Source organism: Molossus molossus, unplaced genomic scaffold (assembly GCF_014108415.1).
Source record: "Molossus molossus isolate mMolMol1 unplaced genomic scaffold, mMolMol1.p scaffold_m16_p_12, whole genome shotgun sequence".
Classification (NCBI taxonomy): domain Eukaryota; kingdom Metazoa; phylum Chordata; class Mammalia; order Chiroptera; family Molossidae; genus Molossus; species Molossus molossus.
Window position 1 is genome coordinate 59464690 of NW_023425347.1, and position 18719 is coordinate 59483408.

The following is an 18719-nucleotide window of genomic DNA, read 5'->3' on the forward strand; positions in this document are numbered from 1 at the left end:
GCATGTACCTTGGTTACGATTCCTCCTGGCCCTGGTGGGGTTGTGAGGGAGGCAACCAGTCAATGTGGCTCTATCACATTGATATTTCCCTCTCTGTCTCCCTCCTACTCTATCTGATGATAAATAGAAAAGTATTCTCAGGTGAGGAATAATAAAAAAATGTAAATGCCCAGTTCTCTAGTCTTAACTTTAAAATATACCTCAAATTAGTCTCTTGATCATAAAAGAGGGCGGAAGTGTGGACGCTCTCCAACTCTGCAGGGAATGGAAAGGCTCGGCGGAGGACACTGAGCTCAGAAGTAAAAGGGTTAGGATAGTATCTGGACTCTGCTACTTCCTGGAAGTGTGAACTAAGCTCAGTCTTTCCATCTACAAAGCGGGAATAATAATGTCTACTCACAGCATTGTGGAAGATTCCAGTATCTGACTCTCTGACAACCATCTCCCACGGTCTCCTCGCTTCCGCTCTGGTATTCTAAGCGTGGTCAGAGCCACTCAGGATGACTTTCAGAGAGAGAGAAAGTGATTAAAACGATCAACTCTGACTAGAACAGACAGCCAGAGTGTCAAGTTGGGCTTAATCACTTACTAGCTGTATCACCACGGACAAGCTATTTAACTTCTTGATGCCGTGTCCTTTTCTAAAGGTGGAGATGATAACGTCGTGCCCTTGCAGGACTGTCGCTGGGGTCACGTGAGCTGTTTCAGATAAAACACTGAGGACCAGCACAAGCACTCCATACATGTCACCTGTTTATTATCCCTGTAGCATGCAAGCTCGTGTGGCCAGGGGTTCTCACTGGCTTCTTTCACCGCCCTAAGAACTAAGCCTGGCCAGAACGGGCAATCCATAAATGTTTGTTGAATGAATCAATGAATGAGGGAAGTTAAATTTTATCTCTCTGGGCTGTTTTACCCACAATACTTCTGACACCAAATGTGTGGGTTTTTTTCCTCAGACCAACCCTTTCTCCAAACCTCCAGACAACTAGGTATCCTACAATTCAATTTAAAACTAAGTTTCAATCTTGAAACTAAGTACACAGCGTTCGCATCAGACACGATAGGTTGAAGGGCTCAGTCTCACAAGGCTTCCAATGTCAGTCACAAGCCCAGGCCTCCCATACTTCTTACCCACCAGCTACAAATCGGAGGTTCCCACGACCTGCCCTCCCATCCCAGATTTGACAGCTTGATAGAACGGCTCACAGAACACAGGAAAACAGTTTGCTTAGTATCACGGCTTACTGTAAAGGATACAACTTTGGAGCAGTCAAACAAAAGAGATGCACAGGGCAAGGTATGGGGGTGGGGGTGAGGTGTGTGGAGCTCCCATCCCTCTCTGGGTGCACCTCCCCAGACTCTCCAAACCCTGTCATTTAGGGTTTTATGGAGGTTTCATTACATAGGCATGATGGATCAAATTATTGGCCATTGGTGATGGACTCAACCTCCAGGCCCTCTCCCCCCGGCGGTCAGGCGGTGAGGCTGAAGGTTCCAGCCTCTCTCTAACCAGGCCTTGGCCTTTCTGGCAACCAAGCCCCATGCTGGAGCCAACCAGGGTTCCCGGCCACCAGTCATCTCCTCAGGACAGAAAAGGCACCCCCACCGCTTCTCGGCCTTTTGGCTAAGATCAAGCGTAGGATCTGTTCTTACCAGTTTAACATAAAAGACAGCCCTTTCCCTTCAGAGTCCACGGGTTTTAGTAGCTGTGTGCCAGGAATGGGGACAAAAATCAAATATTTACACTTTGTTATGTAAGAGTCTCTCATCCCTAAAAACTACAGTGGACTTCTCCTGATTAATGAATGAAATTCAAATTCTGCAGGATAGCACAGAACTTCAAGATGGAGCTTGTGACAGTGTCTCCAACCTCATTTCATGCCCTGCTCACTGTGCTCCACATGCCAGAGACACACCGGCCACCTTGCTGTTGACCGAACGGGCCAAGCTTGCTCCTGCCCAGGGCCCCCTGCCTCTCCCAGGGACACGCCTGTGCAGGATCTCTGACTGTCTAGCTTTTCCAAAGGACTTAGGTCCTTTCAAATATAATCTCTGTAAGGCCACTGGCACTCCCCCAAACACTCTCCATCCCATCATTTCACCTTCTTGTCTCTATCACGCTTCACAGCACTTCGCATGACCTGAGAGCCTATCGTTAGCTCACTTGTACCTTGTAACTGTCTGCTTCTTCCTCTGTGGCCTCACCTCTTCTTCACCTTCCATGGAGGCAGGGTCCTTGGCTTTCTTCTTATTATTATTTTTTAATATGTTTTTACTGATTTTAGAAAGAGAGGAAGGGAGGGGGGAGAGAGAGAAACGTCCATTGGCCGCCTCCTGCACGCCCCCTACTGGAGATGGAGCTCACACCCCAGGCATGTGCCCTGACTGGGAATCAAACTGGAGACCTGTTGGTGCAGGGGAGGATCCCAAGCAACTGAGCCACACAGGCATGGCGGCTTTCTCACCTCCAGCCGTAGCCCGAGCTGTTAGCAGGGCCTTAGTTAAACGCCAGCTGAAAGCACAAACGTACTGACTGCCCCCTGGCGGGCACTGTGGATCTGTATCTTGCTTCATCTGATGCCCACAAGCACTCTGTGACAGAGGCCTTGCTATCCAATTTACAGTGAGGCAGCAGGCTCAGAGAGGTTAAGTGCTTGCCTACACTGCTAAATGGCTTAGGTAGGATTCGAAATGTGCTTTAACTCACGAACAAGGCCAGGCCCATCCCTTGAGGAGCGCACGACCCACAGGCAGATCTCTGGTTCATGACAACTGATCTTCCTCTGATGACTGTGGGGCCCGGGAAAACTGTAAAAGCTTACTTTTTCCGCTGTCAGAGACAAACCCAGCCATAATCATGATGTTGTGCTTACAGAGGTAGGAAGGGGCATTCACTGACATATGGAAAGATTGTTCACATTAATTTTTGTAACAAAATTACTGCCAGCTGTCTGACCCTGAGTGAAACCCTTCCCCTCCCTGGGACTCACTTTCCTTATCAGTACAGTGAGGAGGTTGGATTAAATTATTTCTACAGTCTTTGCCAGCTCTGCAATCTGTTGGTTCCATGCACACGTCTTTTTTTTTTTTTTTTTAACTCTTAGTTAACCAGTGAACCGGTGACCCTCCAAGGGTACATTTTATTAGGGTTTTATTAGGCCCACTCTGAGAGGGAATATACCCCACTGTGTTTCTCCAGCAAGGTACAGTTTCATTGCAATTCACTTGCCACAGCAAACATGGCACTGGGGGTGGTGAAAATATCAAGCTCCTTGCTGGAAGCATCAGACAGATGACAGACTCCCGAAATGCAAGTCATCACCTAGCTAATCACCAACTGTCAACTGGAAAAGCAGTGGTCCTGCAGGTGTAGCTGGCTAAAAAGCCATAAATTACTGCAGTAAGCTGCGACAGAAATAATAATAATAACTCAACAACAATAATCATGATAGCTAATGTTTATTGAGTATTTACTATGGCCAGGCACTGTATTAAATACTTGACATACTTTAAGTCTCCAATTGAAAGATGAGGAAATCGCACATCTTTGGAACCTGTACTTTGTTTGTTTGTTTTCTTATTTGGAAACTGTACTCTTTTTTTTTTTTTTTTTTTAATCCTCACCTGAGGACACTTTTCAGACAGAGTGGGAGGGAGAGAGAGGAAGAGAGAGAGAAACATCGACGCGAAAGGAACACATCAAGTGGCCGCCACCCACATGTCCCAACCAGGGCTGGGGACCAACCGCAACCGAGGCACGCGCCCCCAGCGGGAACCAAACCCGGGTCTCCCCGGACCACAGGCCGACGCTCCAACCGCTGAGCCAAACCAGCCAGGGCTGGAAACTGTACTCTTAACCATGCACTATGGAACCAAGGCTTTGGTGCTGTCCAGACCATAATTCAAATCTGAGCTCTGCCATTTAATACTCCGAGACTCCATTTCTTCTTTTTAAAATGGGGACTTAAATACCTATTTCACAAGCCTGTTGTGTGGACTAATTCTTACAAATATAATAATTATTATTATTATTACTATTACTAGTTACCCATCAACTGAAACAAACCTTACTTTCCCAGAAACTTTATCAAAAGCTTCAGGTTGGTGGGGTGGCGGGCTTGCGAAGCTGTGGGGTGTCAGTATTCCCATGGCTCATTATCATTTCCAGGCAACGATTCCTCCACCTGCAAGCAAACACCTAGCTCCTCTGAGGCTGATCCCACCCAGTGAGGGACACACTCACCCCTCCCTCTCCTGCTGTCTCCCTCGGCCTCTTGCTTACATCCCTGTGTCAAGCGAGGCCAAGGTCTAGGTCGCAGTGTCTCTCTCCACCTGGAGGTTTGTCATTATCATGGCAGATCTCAGCGTCAGTTTACAAGACCCACCCAGTGCTGAGTCTCATGGGTTTCACATGTTACCACCTCCAGGAATCTTCACCTCCAGCTCACTCCATTCCTCACGTCCATACGCTGAAACGTGTCATCCACTCAACTAGGATGGCGACACATCTGTTCCAACATTCTAGGCACCAATTTCTGAGAGTCCTGTTCTCACATCTGCCCCAGCTTTCTTACCAAATGTCCTCCCCCACCTCGTGGACTTCTCTAGAACCTCAATCCACATACTTCTCCTGGCCCAAATTTCTCCCATAGCTTGGGGAGAGTGCACCCCTTTTTCATCCAACACACTGACCAACAAGAATCACCATGAAGGCTCTCTTAGTTGTCAAATTCAATGGGCATCTCTAATTCACAAAAGTTATTTAGCCAAGAGACACTTCATTCACGGATGTAAGGGAGAAACTTGAAGACGGAGAAGGCCGGTAGGAGATTGCACCTCCAGAACACGCACATCCTGACAACCCTGAGTCTGAGCACCTTGGAAATTCACACTGCTTGCTTCGAAGTTAATTCTGTACTGGCAAGATTCCTTGCCCAGCAGATCTGGAACTGTGACTGGCAGCAAAGAATCAAAAGGTGATGGTATTAACGCAGTACACAATGACTGAGCTGCAGGGGATGATGGGTAGTCAATAGGGTCAGTTTCCTTGCATTTAGGCTGGTAAATGACGACATTATCTAAGACACAGGGTATCTATCCGTCCCTCCACCCCTCCACACTCCTAAAAGCTCCGTTTTGGATTTCCAACTCTCCCAGGCCAGAGCCATACTAGAGGTAGGGCTTGGACACCCCTGATTCTGCATTTAGGGCTGGCTTTTGACTGGCTTACAGGGCAGAAGTCCCTCTGGCTGAGCCAGACTTTTTCAAACCAACTTCAGGAGGAAAAAGACAAGCACAGAGGTCGAATCTGGAGCCGAGAGTTGGCGAGGCCAATGAGAGCACCAAAGCACCAGAACAAGAGAAGGGCTAGAAGGCAACTGCCAAGCCGGCAGGGTAGGCAGGGAGCACAGGTCAGATGGACAGAGGAAAAGGCATGGAATGCAAGGCCTGGATAGATCCCTGTGGGGTCCTTTTACAGTGAGTTATAACCTCTTCTGTATTCCCAAAGCCCCATGGTTTCCTTCTCTCGTAGCACTTAGCACACAGGAGGATAAATGTCTGTATACTGATAGGTCTCCCAAACTAGACTGAGACCTAAGAATATAGAGGCCACTGATTTTTATGAGGGTGCCTGGCAATTGATGTAACGTGACTCTTCCTTACACGCCGAGAGAATGAAAGAATGAATGAGCATACGGATGGATGGATGGATGAATCGGGGTTGTGAGAGCTACAGAAAGCAATGCTGGAAGTCTCCCTCGGTTATTCTTTTTGGAATTTCCTGTCAGGTCAACTTGTCCTTTACTGTCAGGTGTCCTGCAGTCAAAATTACAGACTCCGGACTGCCTACACTGAAACCTTGGCTCTTCTCACTGAATGGCTCAGGCTAATTGTACCTGTGGGTAATCTCTTTGTGCCTCAGTTTACTCATCAGTAAAACAGAAAGAACAGAAATAATTACTCATAGAGTTATTGAAAAAAATGCAAGCAAACTATCTAACTGATGCCTGACACAAGTAGTAGCTTTCAAAAACGGAGTTATTTTTATTGTTAGAATTATTATATCCGACTCCAGCCCAGCACTACACAGGATCTCGTAATGTTTTCTCGAGTGCTGCTATTTAAAGACAGCGCTTCCTAATCTTGTGCCACATGTGACATGCGGCCTGGGCAGGGGGGTGATAAGGAGCATGGAACGAGGCACCGTTCAACGCTGAGGACCAGCTGACGCCTCTGTTTAACCAGGGGAAGGAAGACGAACAATGAGCAGAACAGGGGCTGCAGGCAATGAAAGTGGCAGGAGCTGTAGGTTTAGAAACACGGAGTTTATTTCTGAGTTGGACTTCCAGGCCTTTTACCTAAAACAAACAAAGAAGACAACAACTGTGTCAGCTGTGTTTATGCATATGAGCTTGCTCTGGATTTCGCAAGACATAGGAAACTCGGTCTGCTTCCCTCTGGTTACTAAATTATAGACCAGCACATGATGTCCTGGGAAGAAAACGGAGCTGGAAATTGGGAGGCTCCGGTCTTGGATAGTCTTAGTCTGGGCTCTGTGATTTTGCATAAGTTGCTTCCTTTCTCTGGATCCCAGTTTTTTCCAAAATGGGAAGTTTGAGCCAGACTATGGCAGTTTTATTGTTAAAACAATTAGTTATTGAGTACCTACTGTGTGCCAGGCATTTTGCAAGGAACTGTGCTACCCAGTGAAGCTGAGAGCTCTGGTCCCTGACCTCAGGAAACTTAGTCTACTGAAGACATCCAGGTGTCACTGGAGAGCATGAGGGGGAGACAGACCAGTCTGGGGGGCGTAGGAGACGACCTGACGCAGCGGGAGGTAAAGGAGCCTCTGTGTGTCTGGTACAGAGATATAACCCCCGGGTATTCCTAGGGGCCTGGCCCATGGCAAATGCTCAGTGACTGTGGTCTGAACGGAATCTTTTAGGGACCATGTTTTCTGTGTCAAATATTCCATGATCTGACAACAGGCTGAAAGAGCTGCAAAGCCAGGAACAGTGCACAAGGAGCACTGGAAACAGCTAGGCTAGAATTCCTATGGTGTGGCCTTGGAGTCTCATCTCTCTCTTGGGCTACTGATGACGTTGTCTCCTTTGTAAAACTGGCCAGTACCCACTGGGCAGACGTGAGGAGGGAACGAGCCCGAGGATGCAAAGCTCCTGGCGTGTGCGCAGCAGGAGCGGATCCCTCGCCCACTTTCCCGACCCCTCTGGTCCTTCTGTGATCGAACCTCTGCTTTCACTTCCCAGAACCATCACTTTCTTCTGACACCGTATTCCAATCCCAGAAGATAGAAGTGGTTTTCTTTCCATTTCCCAACCATGATTATCCTAGGGTTTCTGGGTTGTTATGTTTTGGTCACTTCTGGGCCCTGGTGACCCTAGGTGACCATTCTGCGGAAACCGCGACATTTTGGATCATGGCTTTTTTCCCAGTTTTGAATAAACACCGAAAGCTTTTTTTTTTAACCTTTTATTCCAACTCTCGTTTGCCATCTGGTGCCTGGTTTGGCTGCATCTGTGTTTGCTTAATGACTTTAAGCAAAGGCCGAGTTTACATATGGGAAGAAGGAGAGGGCTTTGCTGATTTCTTCCATATGTTCATTTATTCATATATTGTGATTTTTGTAACCTCAGCAGCATAGATCCCTTCAGACGAGCCTTACCCTGTTCCTCAGAGACTCACTTCTTTGTGTGCTCAGCTGGGAGTTCCTGGGAGAACATTTCTGCAATGCCCATTACCTTTAGCACAGCTCGGTGTGGCTTTAAGATTCTTGAAGGTTCTTCTTTTTGAACAAAGGACACTCACTTAATCTGGGTGATTCAAGGGAAGAGACCCCGACCCGGGGCCCTTCTCGCCATCTGTAGATGGTGTGAATTCAGATAAGTTCCGTATTGGCTCCGGTCCTCGGTTTACGCTTTGCAAACCGAGGGCCAAGTCTGCTCCGACACCCGCACACCTCGCGGCACCCACTGTCCCTCACCCCGGTTCCTCCTCTGCCCCCGGCGCTGGGTTCCTGGCTCTTACAGATGAGCCCAGGAGGTCCCAGCATGTGTTTTACTCTCCTCAGCTCCTGAGCACAGGTGCGTATGGGGGGAAATCCAAGAAAGGCATCCCACCTTCTGCTCGGGTCATCCTTTCTCTGTGGGAATCTGAGAGGTGAGGTTCCCTCGCCCCCGGGCTGTTTCAGGGCACCCAGGCGAGGGAGGGTCTCGGCATCCCTGAGCCTGCGCTGCCTCGCGTTACTTATGGCACCTGTGTCTGCACGGCATGGTATGTGTGACATGTATGTGTGTATGCAACCTGTATGTTACGGCTTGGCTGACGTTCAGAGGGTGTGCAGACATTAACGAGGTGAAGGAGGAAGGACACAGCCGGCGGGGGAGAACCACCTGCAGGAAGGGAGTGACGCACTGAGGAGTGAGAAGCTAGTGGGCCGGAGCAGGCAGAGCGAGGGCAGGTGTGGGTAAGCAGCCCAGAGGCGGGCGCTCAGCGCTCGGACCTGCGGTCTCCTTTCCCGGAGCACTGGGAGCCGAGTGCCTCCGCCTGGCTGCTCGGGCACGTTCAGCCCGGCAGGGGCCAGGGGCAGAGGTCCAGGGGGAGATTCGGATGGCGCCGGTTGATGAGGGAGGTGCGCACAGATGTGACAGGCGCTCAGGAGGCTCTGGCGATGATCCGTGGGGGTGATAGGGAGAAAGTTGTTAGAAATACTACAGGACTTTCAGATTTCGCGGCTTAGGCATCCGCCCCACTTATATAGTGAGGATTGATACTTAGGGCTGCTTGCATGGAGCTGGCTTCCTTAGATCTGAAAGGGCTTATTCAGGGTCAGCGAGGAAGAGGAGCGGCAGAGAACAGGAGCGGCAGAGAACAGGAGCGGCAGAGCCTCGGCCTGACCCCTTCCTGTTCAGAGGACAAGAGCTACCAGAAAAGAACATCAAGAGAAACAGTGTTGCAAAGACTCCTCCCAGACCTGGCCAGAGCTTACATCAGCCAGTTATGTGGGTTTTAAGTTCCATTATTCAGTAAGAAATGGATTTGTCCTTGTAAATGCTACAAGATCTGGCACTTACACCTGAGCCGTGAAGGCACTCCCCAATCCCCCCACACCCCCCATTTTAAAGCAGCAGGAGCTCTGACAATCTGGAAGATGAAATGCAATCGCTGGACACCCAACACAGTGTGTGGGCTCACAGCTTTCCATAGAGGCGTCTCCATTTCCTTAAGGTGGTGAGGAGATGGAAGGACATGAACATGTGTGTCCATAAAGAGGACAGGGGGCCGTGGAAAAATGCTAGGACCCTTGTGCACAGACACCTTGGAGCAAGAAACTATGGCCTGGGAACCACATAGGCCTTTATGTGGGGGTGGGCGACTCCACTGAGGAAGGTGTGCAGGCTGTGGATGGGGGTGCTTAGCAGCTCTTCAGGCCTGGAAGGGAGATGAGGAGGCCCGTTTAAATCGGAAACTGGAAGGACATTTCCTCCACTTCCCACCCCCACTCTCCCCCACCGGATCCCTCCTTAGGCGCCAGGTGTTACTTCTGCCCTGGTGGAAGTCACAGAAATGGAGACAAGAATCCTCACCACTGCTGGGCACAAAGCAGTAACCGGGGCTGACATTTTTAGTGCCCTGTGTGTTTGGCACCATGGGAAGAGTATACGTGCCACCTTATCTCCCGATATTCACTGCAACCACAAAAGATGAATATAATCCTTATTACCTCTGTTTTCCAGGGGAAAGGAGAGGTGAACAGAAATTAAGGAACTTGCACGAGATCACTCAGGATTCAGGTGGTAGATCCAGGATTCAAAGCCAGGAAGTAGAATCCATTTGCTTAACTGAGGAGTATATTAAAGGGCAGGGCGGCGGGAACTGTTCACACAAGGTGAGGGCAAAGGGGCTGGGGGCACCGTCTGCAGAGAATTAAAATCTAACCCTTAGACCAGCTGAAAGGTCCATCTGCTTTTTATTGTCACATGCACTGGCACCATGTCAGTGGCAAAATCTCCCCTCCAAGGCAAACCTCTCCCACCAGTATACCCCTCCCCCCCCCCAAGCCACTGCCTCAACCACTCTGGAAGGTAGCTATTACTACTCACATTTTATAGATTCTAAATCCCATCCAGATACTCCCATCACACCCTGTACCACCTTCCTGTTAAGCCCTGATAACAAGTATTGGTTATAGTTGTGATTATTTCTTTATTGTCTGTTTTGGCCATTGGAACATCAACTGCATGAGGTTAGGGGCTATGTCTACAGTTCATGTTGAAGTGCAGAGCTGAGCTTAGCAGGTGGATCGTGCTCACTCAGTAAATATTTGCTGGATGAAGAGATGCGAGTAAATGGTCAACCTACAACGTCACCTCCCCGAAGTTTTCCTTGAGTGAAGAAGGGCCCCATCTTTGCCCAGAGGAAGTTGTGATAACGAGCTGGGCCCTCCTTCCTTCCAGGGCAGCCCAGGAAGTTCTCCCCCTGGTGTGAAGTGGAGCTTTTTCAGGGCACCCCAACCTTCCTCCTTACAGAACCGCTATTCCCAGCAAGAGAAGACACCCATCTTGGGACTAACATTTTGAGAACTGATACTGAACCTGCCTGGGGCCAGAAACTACTTCTACTTCACACAGACTCTGGACCATCTCTAGGACTGTGCAATCCCAGATCAAGAACCAGATGCAGAAGATCCCAGCGTGCTCCTTAGAGAGAGAAATCTGTGCTGTTTTTGGCATGAGTCTAAGCTACAAGATAAACGTATCTTTGTAAACATCTTTGTGACCTGGGATGTTGTTTTTATTTTGAAATGGGAGCCCGCTGGTTTACACGGTCATTAAAACTAAGATATATTTTGCTGAAGCACTGTGGAATTGGCATCCCCACTGGAGGCCACTTCAAACCCATTTGTTAAACAAGACTGTAATCCTTAGTAAAACAATCTTGAGACCGTGCTGTATCGCGCCCTCTTTTTTTTAAATCCTTCAAAATATATTTTTGTGTTTTTTCCGTAGAGATAAAATAATGTTCCAGGCAACCTTTCTGGGTGGTCCGACCCATGACAGAAGAGCTCCCAGGTCTCCAGAGAGGTGGGTCACAGTGAGGTCAGTCCTCATGCCCAAAGCCAGCATCCAGGAGAGAGGCTTCGTGACTAGCAGGTTGCACACGGTGCGTGGGTGCCCTGGCCTCCCAGCTGGCCACATGCCGAACTCAATCGAGCGGCTTGGAATGTAACACAGAGGCAGGCAGAGCAGTGGCAGAGATGAGGTCAGATGAAAAGTCTCTGGACCCCCCAATCCTGCCATGATATATTTGAAAGGTTCTGCGGCCTTAAAGAGGAAGGTCCCCAGTGAATGGGGGACACCAAAGCGCTTGCCCATCCCTATGGCTCACTACCTGAATTTTCATCCTACGAGACGGTAATTAAGACAGTATCTCCGGAAGACAAATGTTTCCACATTTATTATGTTTAACAAGAAGGGGTGAGGGGATAGCAGACACACTAGATGGCACCTTCAGCATATCAAATAATTACATGATGGGGAAGTCCGGGAGGGTGCCCAAGGGTGGGGTCAGGTGTGGAGAGATCAGTGTGGATAGACGGAGCAAGAAGCAAAAAAGTTCTACGTAGCTTTTGAGAGAACAGAATCCAAGGAGGGTGGGCTTTGGGAGTCTTTTTCTTTTTTGCCCAATAATCTTCCTTTCCTTTTTCCCTGTCCCTCTCTCTCTGCCTCCTCTTTCCTTCCTTCCTTTCTTCTTCCTCCCTCTCTTCTTATACGTTTCCTGAACATCTACTATGTGCAGATCATGCTTTAGGTTCTAGCAGTCACCGGTGAATGAAATCAGCATGGTCCCCACCCTTGGGAAACTTAGAGCCTTGTAGAGGAGACAATAAACAAATATTAACACAAATATCTATAGTGATGCTTTTAAAATTATTATTTTTGGTATGTGCCCCTAGCGGGAACTGAACCCAGGACTCTCTGGTCTGTAGGCCGATGCTCCAACTGCGGAGCCAAACCGGCCAGGGCTATAGTGATGCTTTACAGCAAGTACTGTGAAGTGGACATACAAAGGGCTGTAGCCCGTTATGTGAGGAACACTAGCTTGGATTGAGGGATTGGAGAATACTCCTCTCAGGGAGTGACATTTAAGCTCAGGGAGGGAGGAAGAGGAGGATTTTAGGTCAAGAAAACGTTGATGCATTGGGTGGAGGGGTCGCATGACAGCCAAGGGAATAAAAGGAATAACAACAATTACAACAGTGATGACAATAACAACAGATACAATTTACTGAGCAGTTATTATGTGCCAGTCACTATTCTAAATCTGAAAACTATTCATTTAATCCTCCCATCAATTCTGTGAATTAACTACTGTTACTGTCCTCAGTTTTCAGATTAAAGGAGGCACAGAGAAGTGAAGGAACTTGCCCAAGATCACACACCTGGAAGGTACAGAAACCCAGATAAAACTCAGGCTAATCTGGCGCCGGGAAAGACAGACCAGCGGAGGAAATGAACAAAGGGGCACACCCAGACCCTCCGGGGCCCTGTGATGGGTTCTAGAATTTTTCCCAAATTCAGGGGTGGAAATCCACTGCAGGAGTTTTAGGGGTAAAACTGGCATTCTTCCTGTGCCCTCTCTGGTCCCACAGGGAGGGCGAGCAGCCCTGGGGCATGAGGCCAACTGGAAAATACGGCGGTAATGGTCCAGCAGGCAGGAACCGTTGGCATGAAATAACCAATGAAATAACCAAACAACCAGCTAACTTCTTCTTTTTTGTTTTTAATCCTCACCCAAGGACATTTTTCCTTTTTTTGTTCAGGTAGAGTGGGAGGGAGAGAGAGGAACAGAGAGAGAAAGAGAGAGAGAAACATCGATGTGAAAGGGACACATCGAGTGGCTGCCACCCGCATGACTGACCAGAGCCGGGGACAAACTGCGACCGAGGTATGCACCCTTAGCGGGAACCGAACCCGGGTCTCTCAGGACCGCAGGCCGACGCTCCAACCGCTGAGCCAAACCGGCCAGGGCAGCTAAACTTCTTAATGCCTTCCTTCCCTCCACCTCTCTTTCTCTGTTTCCACTGCTCTCTCTGCCTTCCCTCCCTGCGCCTTTCAGCAGACGGTGGGGGACCCGGCGGTAAGACCCTGACCCGTTCCCTTCGCCAAGCTGCAGACAGACGCTGGCATCCCTTCCTCTCCTCCGAGGCCTTCCCGCTTCCCCAGCCCGGGCTCATCCTCTTCCAGGCCTGCATGCCGACAGGAGCAGCTGCTGGTATGTAGAACAACTCCCAGCTGTTCTCCCCACTTTTCTCAAGTGTTGCTGAGTGTCAACGCCTCTAATTAGTTAAAATAGGAAGGGGGTGGTAAACAGAGGAGCAAACGAGAGGCCTAATTTTAGCTGTAGCCAAAAGGACTTTCCCCTAAATACACTGTGATCTCAAAATACTTCGCTAAGCGCATGTGGACACTCAGGTTCAGGATTTACAAAGCTACAGAGGAACATTCGAAGGCCAGGTGGGGTCACCCCTGCCTTCCTGTGAGGCTGGGTTTAAGGGGAAGGGAATGAAACAGACTGAACACTTACCCTGCGCCAGGCACTGTGCCGGGCACGTTGGGTGCATCCACTCAACAATTCATTTCCCCCTCACAGCCCAGATTACCCTCATTTTACAGATGGGGAAACTGAGGCTCAGTCAAAAAGTTACTCTGTCCAAGATGACACAGCTGACTGGAGAGCTGGGCTTTAAACCTGGGTTTCCCTGTCTTCCCTGTCTCTAGCAAGAAGATGGGGTCTCAAATCCAGAACAGATGGGCACTGAGCAGACAGCTTAGGCAGAGATTCAGGCCAGAGCCTCAGAGCCAAAATCCAGAGGATGCTGTTTCTCCGAAGACACTGTGGGAACTGGCACGACCTCGCAGGGGCTTGACTCTTTCCCATCCTGACACCCCTCCCAGCCCTCACAAGACGTGCTGGAGGAAGGACCAGCCGCCACTAACAATTCACAGGTAGATAAATCACTGGGTGAATCCCCCCCACCCCTCACTCCAGCAACAAAGACCCCCTCTTTCTGCAATCAAAGAAGACGCAGTCTTGGGCAAAGGAATCTGAGCTGGCCAATCCCCCCGCCTTCTCAAGGCTACGGCGGACTCTGGGCTCCTTCAGCAAACAGGCCACCTGGTAGGACTCATCACGTCAACTTCCTTCATCTCAGTTCAAGCTTAAAAGGCCTCTTCACGGGGAAGCTCCCCCGTGAGGGTTTCCACGCACATCTGGAGCCTTTCCACAATGGGCCTTTGAAGCAGCCTGAAGCATTCCGGGAAGTCCGCCTCACTGGGCTGAAGTTTAAAGCGCAGAAGCCCACATTTATTTTTCTTTCCCGCCTTCTCTGACCAAACTCCCCCCAGTGGCTTGTGGGCATTTGCAAAGCAGCCTGGTGCTCAGCTCAGGGCGTGCAGGGCTGCCGTCTCCAAGGAAAACGGCCGTGACGCAGATTCTGAGGCAGCGCGGGTCCCCGATCTGGTTATGGGCCTGGCTCCCCCAATGGACTCAGAGTCGTGCTTGAGTCATCTCGTAGCAGAAAGGACAGTGACCTCAGATGGCATTGTTCCATCACTCAGCATCGGTGACATTTTGTCCAGTCACTTAAACTTCCTGATCTCTGGAATGAGTTCACAGTGCCTGCCTTGTGCGGAGTATTAGGTGGGACACGAGGTGGGTTAGGAAATCACACTGTCCGACATGGACCTGACTGTCCGACATGGACCTGACGGGGCAGCACTGTCCCCTCTGCCAGGATCACCTCCCTCACACAGGCTGGTAGCTGCTCATCTGCACACCTCAGCTCCGCGAGAGTCTCCTCCTCCGGCGATGTCACCTCCCTCCTGCCCAGGCTAGTTCAGGGACATGTCTTCATACCCCGTCCTCTAGTTCCTGGTTCATTGTCGTTTCCATTTAAAGCATACGTCCACCATGGCGTCTCCCACCACTGCAACAACTGTAGACCTATGACGTCTTTCATTTTCATTGACTCTCCACACCAAGCACAATGCCTGGAATGTTGATGTGCTCAGTGAATATCAGCTGATTAATTACTTTAACAAATATGTATTAAGCACCTACACTGTCGAGTACTATTCTGGTTAATAAAACAGACAAGCCCTGCTTTCGTGAGTTCACATCCGTGGGAGGAATCAGGGAATACATTAAGGAATATGGTGAGACTTCCAGCTACAGCTCCGACATGTAAGAAGTTAGAGAAGTCATTACTTGCAGCCTTACAACAAGAAAACAGCCAACTCGCTAGAAGTCACTGATCTTACCTGGAATTTTGGAGAACTGGGCTATAGGGCAAACCATCACCCTGAGCCCCGGAGAGAGAATAGAATACAGACGGTTCCAGTTGAGATCTTACCCAGAGCAGAAGCCACGGGAGCCTACAAACTTGTGGGAACACGTAAGCAGTAGTTCTGATGAAGTGCTGGGGGCTTAGTGTGGACTAGACAAAGCCGAGACACTTCTGGGGCTGCAGTCTTCGTTGGGGGGCCCACAATTTTATGAGTTTTATTTCCAGGAACCTTACCAGGTTCTCACTGTGAAGAGGCAAGAATCACCCCCTTTTGGCTCTAGTGGGGAGGGAAAGAGTAAACATTGTGAAATACACCGGAGAGTTGTCTGTAACAAAGGTGGGGGCGGGGCAGCCTGTACCAGAGCCTTATCCCACCCAAGGGGGAGGACATCTCTCCAACCATATCCCCTTTAGCCTTCCTGTTTCACAACAGAGGGAGGGAAAGAGGTAAGAAACATCTGTGAAGGTCACAGCCCAAGGACACAGGCCCACTAAAAGCTAAGATTTAATCAAAAGATTATAGAGTACTTTCCCTTCTCCACACTTAAACCCACACTAACAGGACTCCAGTGTAATAACAGTGGGTTGCAGGTGCAGAGCCATAAGAGGCTGACTCTTTCTTTCCTTCTTAAGGAAGCCCAAAGACAGAGGAGCACTTTCAGTCCGAAGCAAGCGGAAGAAGGAGAGGCAAGAAGAAGGGTTAATATAAAACAGAAATCAATGAAACAAACACAGGAAAACAATAAAGAAAATTTATGAAACCAAAAATTGGTTCTTTGAAAAGATCAATACAATTGATAAACCTTTAGCCAGGCTAACCAAGATTAAAAAAAAAAGAAATTACTAATATTATAAGTTAGAGAGAGGTCATCGTTACTGATCCCATGGACATTAGTCAGATAATAAAAGAATCCCATGAGCAACTCGTGCCCACACACTGGATAACTTAGATAAAATGGACTACTTCCTTAAAAGATGCAAACTACAAAAATTCTCATAAGGAGAAACAGATCATCTGAATAGAGCTATATCTAATAAAGCAGTTGAATCAATAATTAATAATTTTCCCCAAAAAACAAAGCACCAGGCCCAGATGGTTTTACTAGTAAATTCTACTAAACACTGAAGAAATTAAACCAATTTACAATTAAACAGAGGTAGAGGAAAGACATCCTAACTCCCTGAGAAACCAGCATTTTGTAATACCTAAACCAGATAAAGATATTACAAAAAAGAAAATCCAACAACTAATATATCTCATGAATATTGATGCCAAATCCTCAATATTAAATTAGCAAATCTAATCCAATCCAACATACATTTTACTACAGAAGATACACAGATGGCAAATAGCATATGAAAAGATGCTAAACATAATATGCCATTAGGGAATTACAAATTAAAACAACAGTGAGATACCACTACACACCTATTAGAATAGCTGAAATCCAAAAAAACTGACAATACAAAATGCTGACGAGGTGGGGCAAAAGGAACTCACTCTGGGAGCACAGCCACTTGGGAGGACAGTCTGGCAGTTTATAACAAACTTAAGCATAGTCTTAACATATGACCCAGCAATTGTGTTCCTAGGAGTTTACCTAACTGGTTTGGAAACTTATGTCCACACGAAATCCTACATGTGAATGTCTCTTTATAATCACCCAAAACTGGAAGCAACCAGGATGTCTTTCAGCAGGTGAATGAATAAACACACTGGTGCATCAGTGCAACGGAACACTGATGATTACATATAGAAATATTTATACACAGGAGTATATATACAGGTTAGTATGCACTGTCAGCTGGGGGGGCCTAGAGTTTTTAACAGCTCAGTGGTAATGAGCACACCTAGTGCTCAGATGTTGGTTTCTAATACCATTCTCCAATATAAAGAATCAGGGCTCTTCGGAGGAATGACTGATTCAGGGCTGGGCAGGTAACATATAAGATGAGTCTGGAACATCTTGCAGTGCCAGAAAGTAAGCAATTAAACACACACACACACACACACACACACACACACATTATGAGGTTATGTCAGGGAGATAAAGGAGCCACCTGATGACTCCCAGTGGCCAAGACTGCAACAGACAAGCAACACAATGTATTACTGGATTATAACCCAAAATAGAACATAAACATCTATGAGTCCACACTGTCTCAAAGAAATGACTGAGTGAATAAATAAATTAAAGAATAAGAAGAGATGACTCTCCCATGCAGAAGAGTTCCAAATCGATTATTCCACCCCTAAGGGAGTAGAGCATAACTTCCACTTCTTACATTTTTATTTTTTATCCTCAGCCCAGGACATTTTTGCATTTATATTCAGATAGAGCAGGAGGCAGAAAGAGGGGAAGAGAGAAAGAAACATCGATGTGAGAGAGACACATTGACTGGTTGCCACCCACACGACCTCAACTGGGGCGCGGACAAACCACAACCGAGATACGTGCTCTTAGCGGGAACAGCTAGTGGTTGCGGTTTGTCCCCGGCCCTGGTTGGGTCATGCGGGTGGCAAACACTCGATGTGTCCCTTTCATGTCGATGTTTCTCTCTCTCTCTCTCTCTCCCTCCCACTCTATCTGAACAAAATATGAAATAATGTCCTTGGGTGAGGATTAAAAAAAAACCTTTTAAACAGAAATTTTATTAGAATAATATATGTACACGTACATGTATACAAATGCGCATATGTGGAGTGGTGACGACAACTGGGGAGGAAGAATCACGCAGCGTCAGGGGATGAAGAATGACAGGAGTGGAGGGGGCAGTCCCTAGGGTGGCCAGGGATGGCGTTTCTCTGGTAAAATGGCAGTGAGCAGAGATCTGAAGGGAATGGGGTGGGAACCAGGTCACTATCTAGGGGAAGAGGGCTCCATGCAGAGCGAACTGTAGGTACGGAACCCTGAGGCGGGAGGGTGCTTAGCCTGAGGGAAGAGAGAGCAGAGGCCAGGGTAGATGGAGGAGCCTGGGCGAGGGGCAGAGCAGGACATGAAGTCAGAGGGGGAGTTGGTGCCAGGCCGGGCCGGCCTTGTTGGCCATAGTAAGGACTAAATAAATGAATCAATAAAGGAGATGAATGGGAACTCTTCATCTTGAAATTTATTCTAGGTACTGCAGGCTTTTAAAAAATTTAAATGAAATACATAATACACCATCCTCCCCCGGGCACACACAAATATTCTATCATAATGACACCAAAATCTCTCAGCCTGCAGTTGCTCCAGCAAGACCCTCTGGTCCCGAGGAAGCAGTCTGAGGCCTGTCATCTCCTTTCTGAAACAAAATCTGAGCCTGTTTCTAGACGGGCAAAGTGAAATGAAGGCTTCAGGCCAATTTTTCA

The 18719-nt window shown here is 48.2% G+C and overlaps 1 protein-coding gene and 1 pseudogene across 2 annotated transcripts in view; one reads left to right on the forward strand and one right to left on the reverse strand.

The window, feature by feature from the left end:
• The window catches only part of FGGY (FGGY carbohydrate kinase domain containing), a 380948-nt gene that overhangs the window by 12810 nt on the left and 349419 nt on the right, over window positions 1–18719 (reverse strand). The window lies entirely within an intron of this gene.
• On the forward strand, window positions 1608–1777 carry LOC118627460 (annotated as a pseudogene).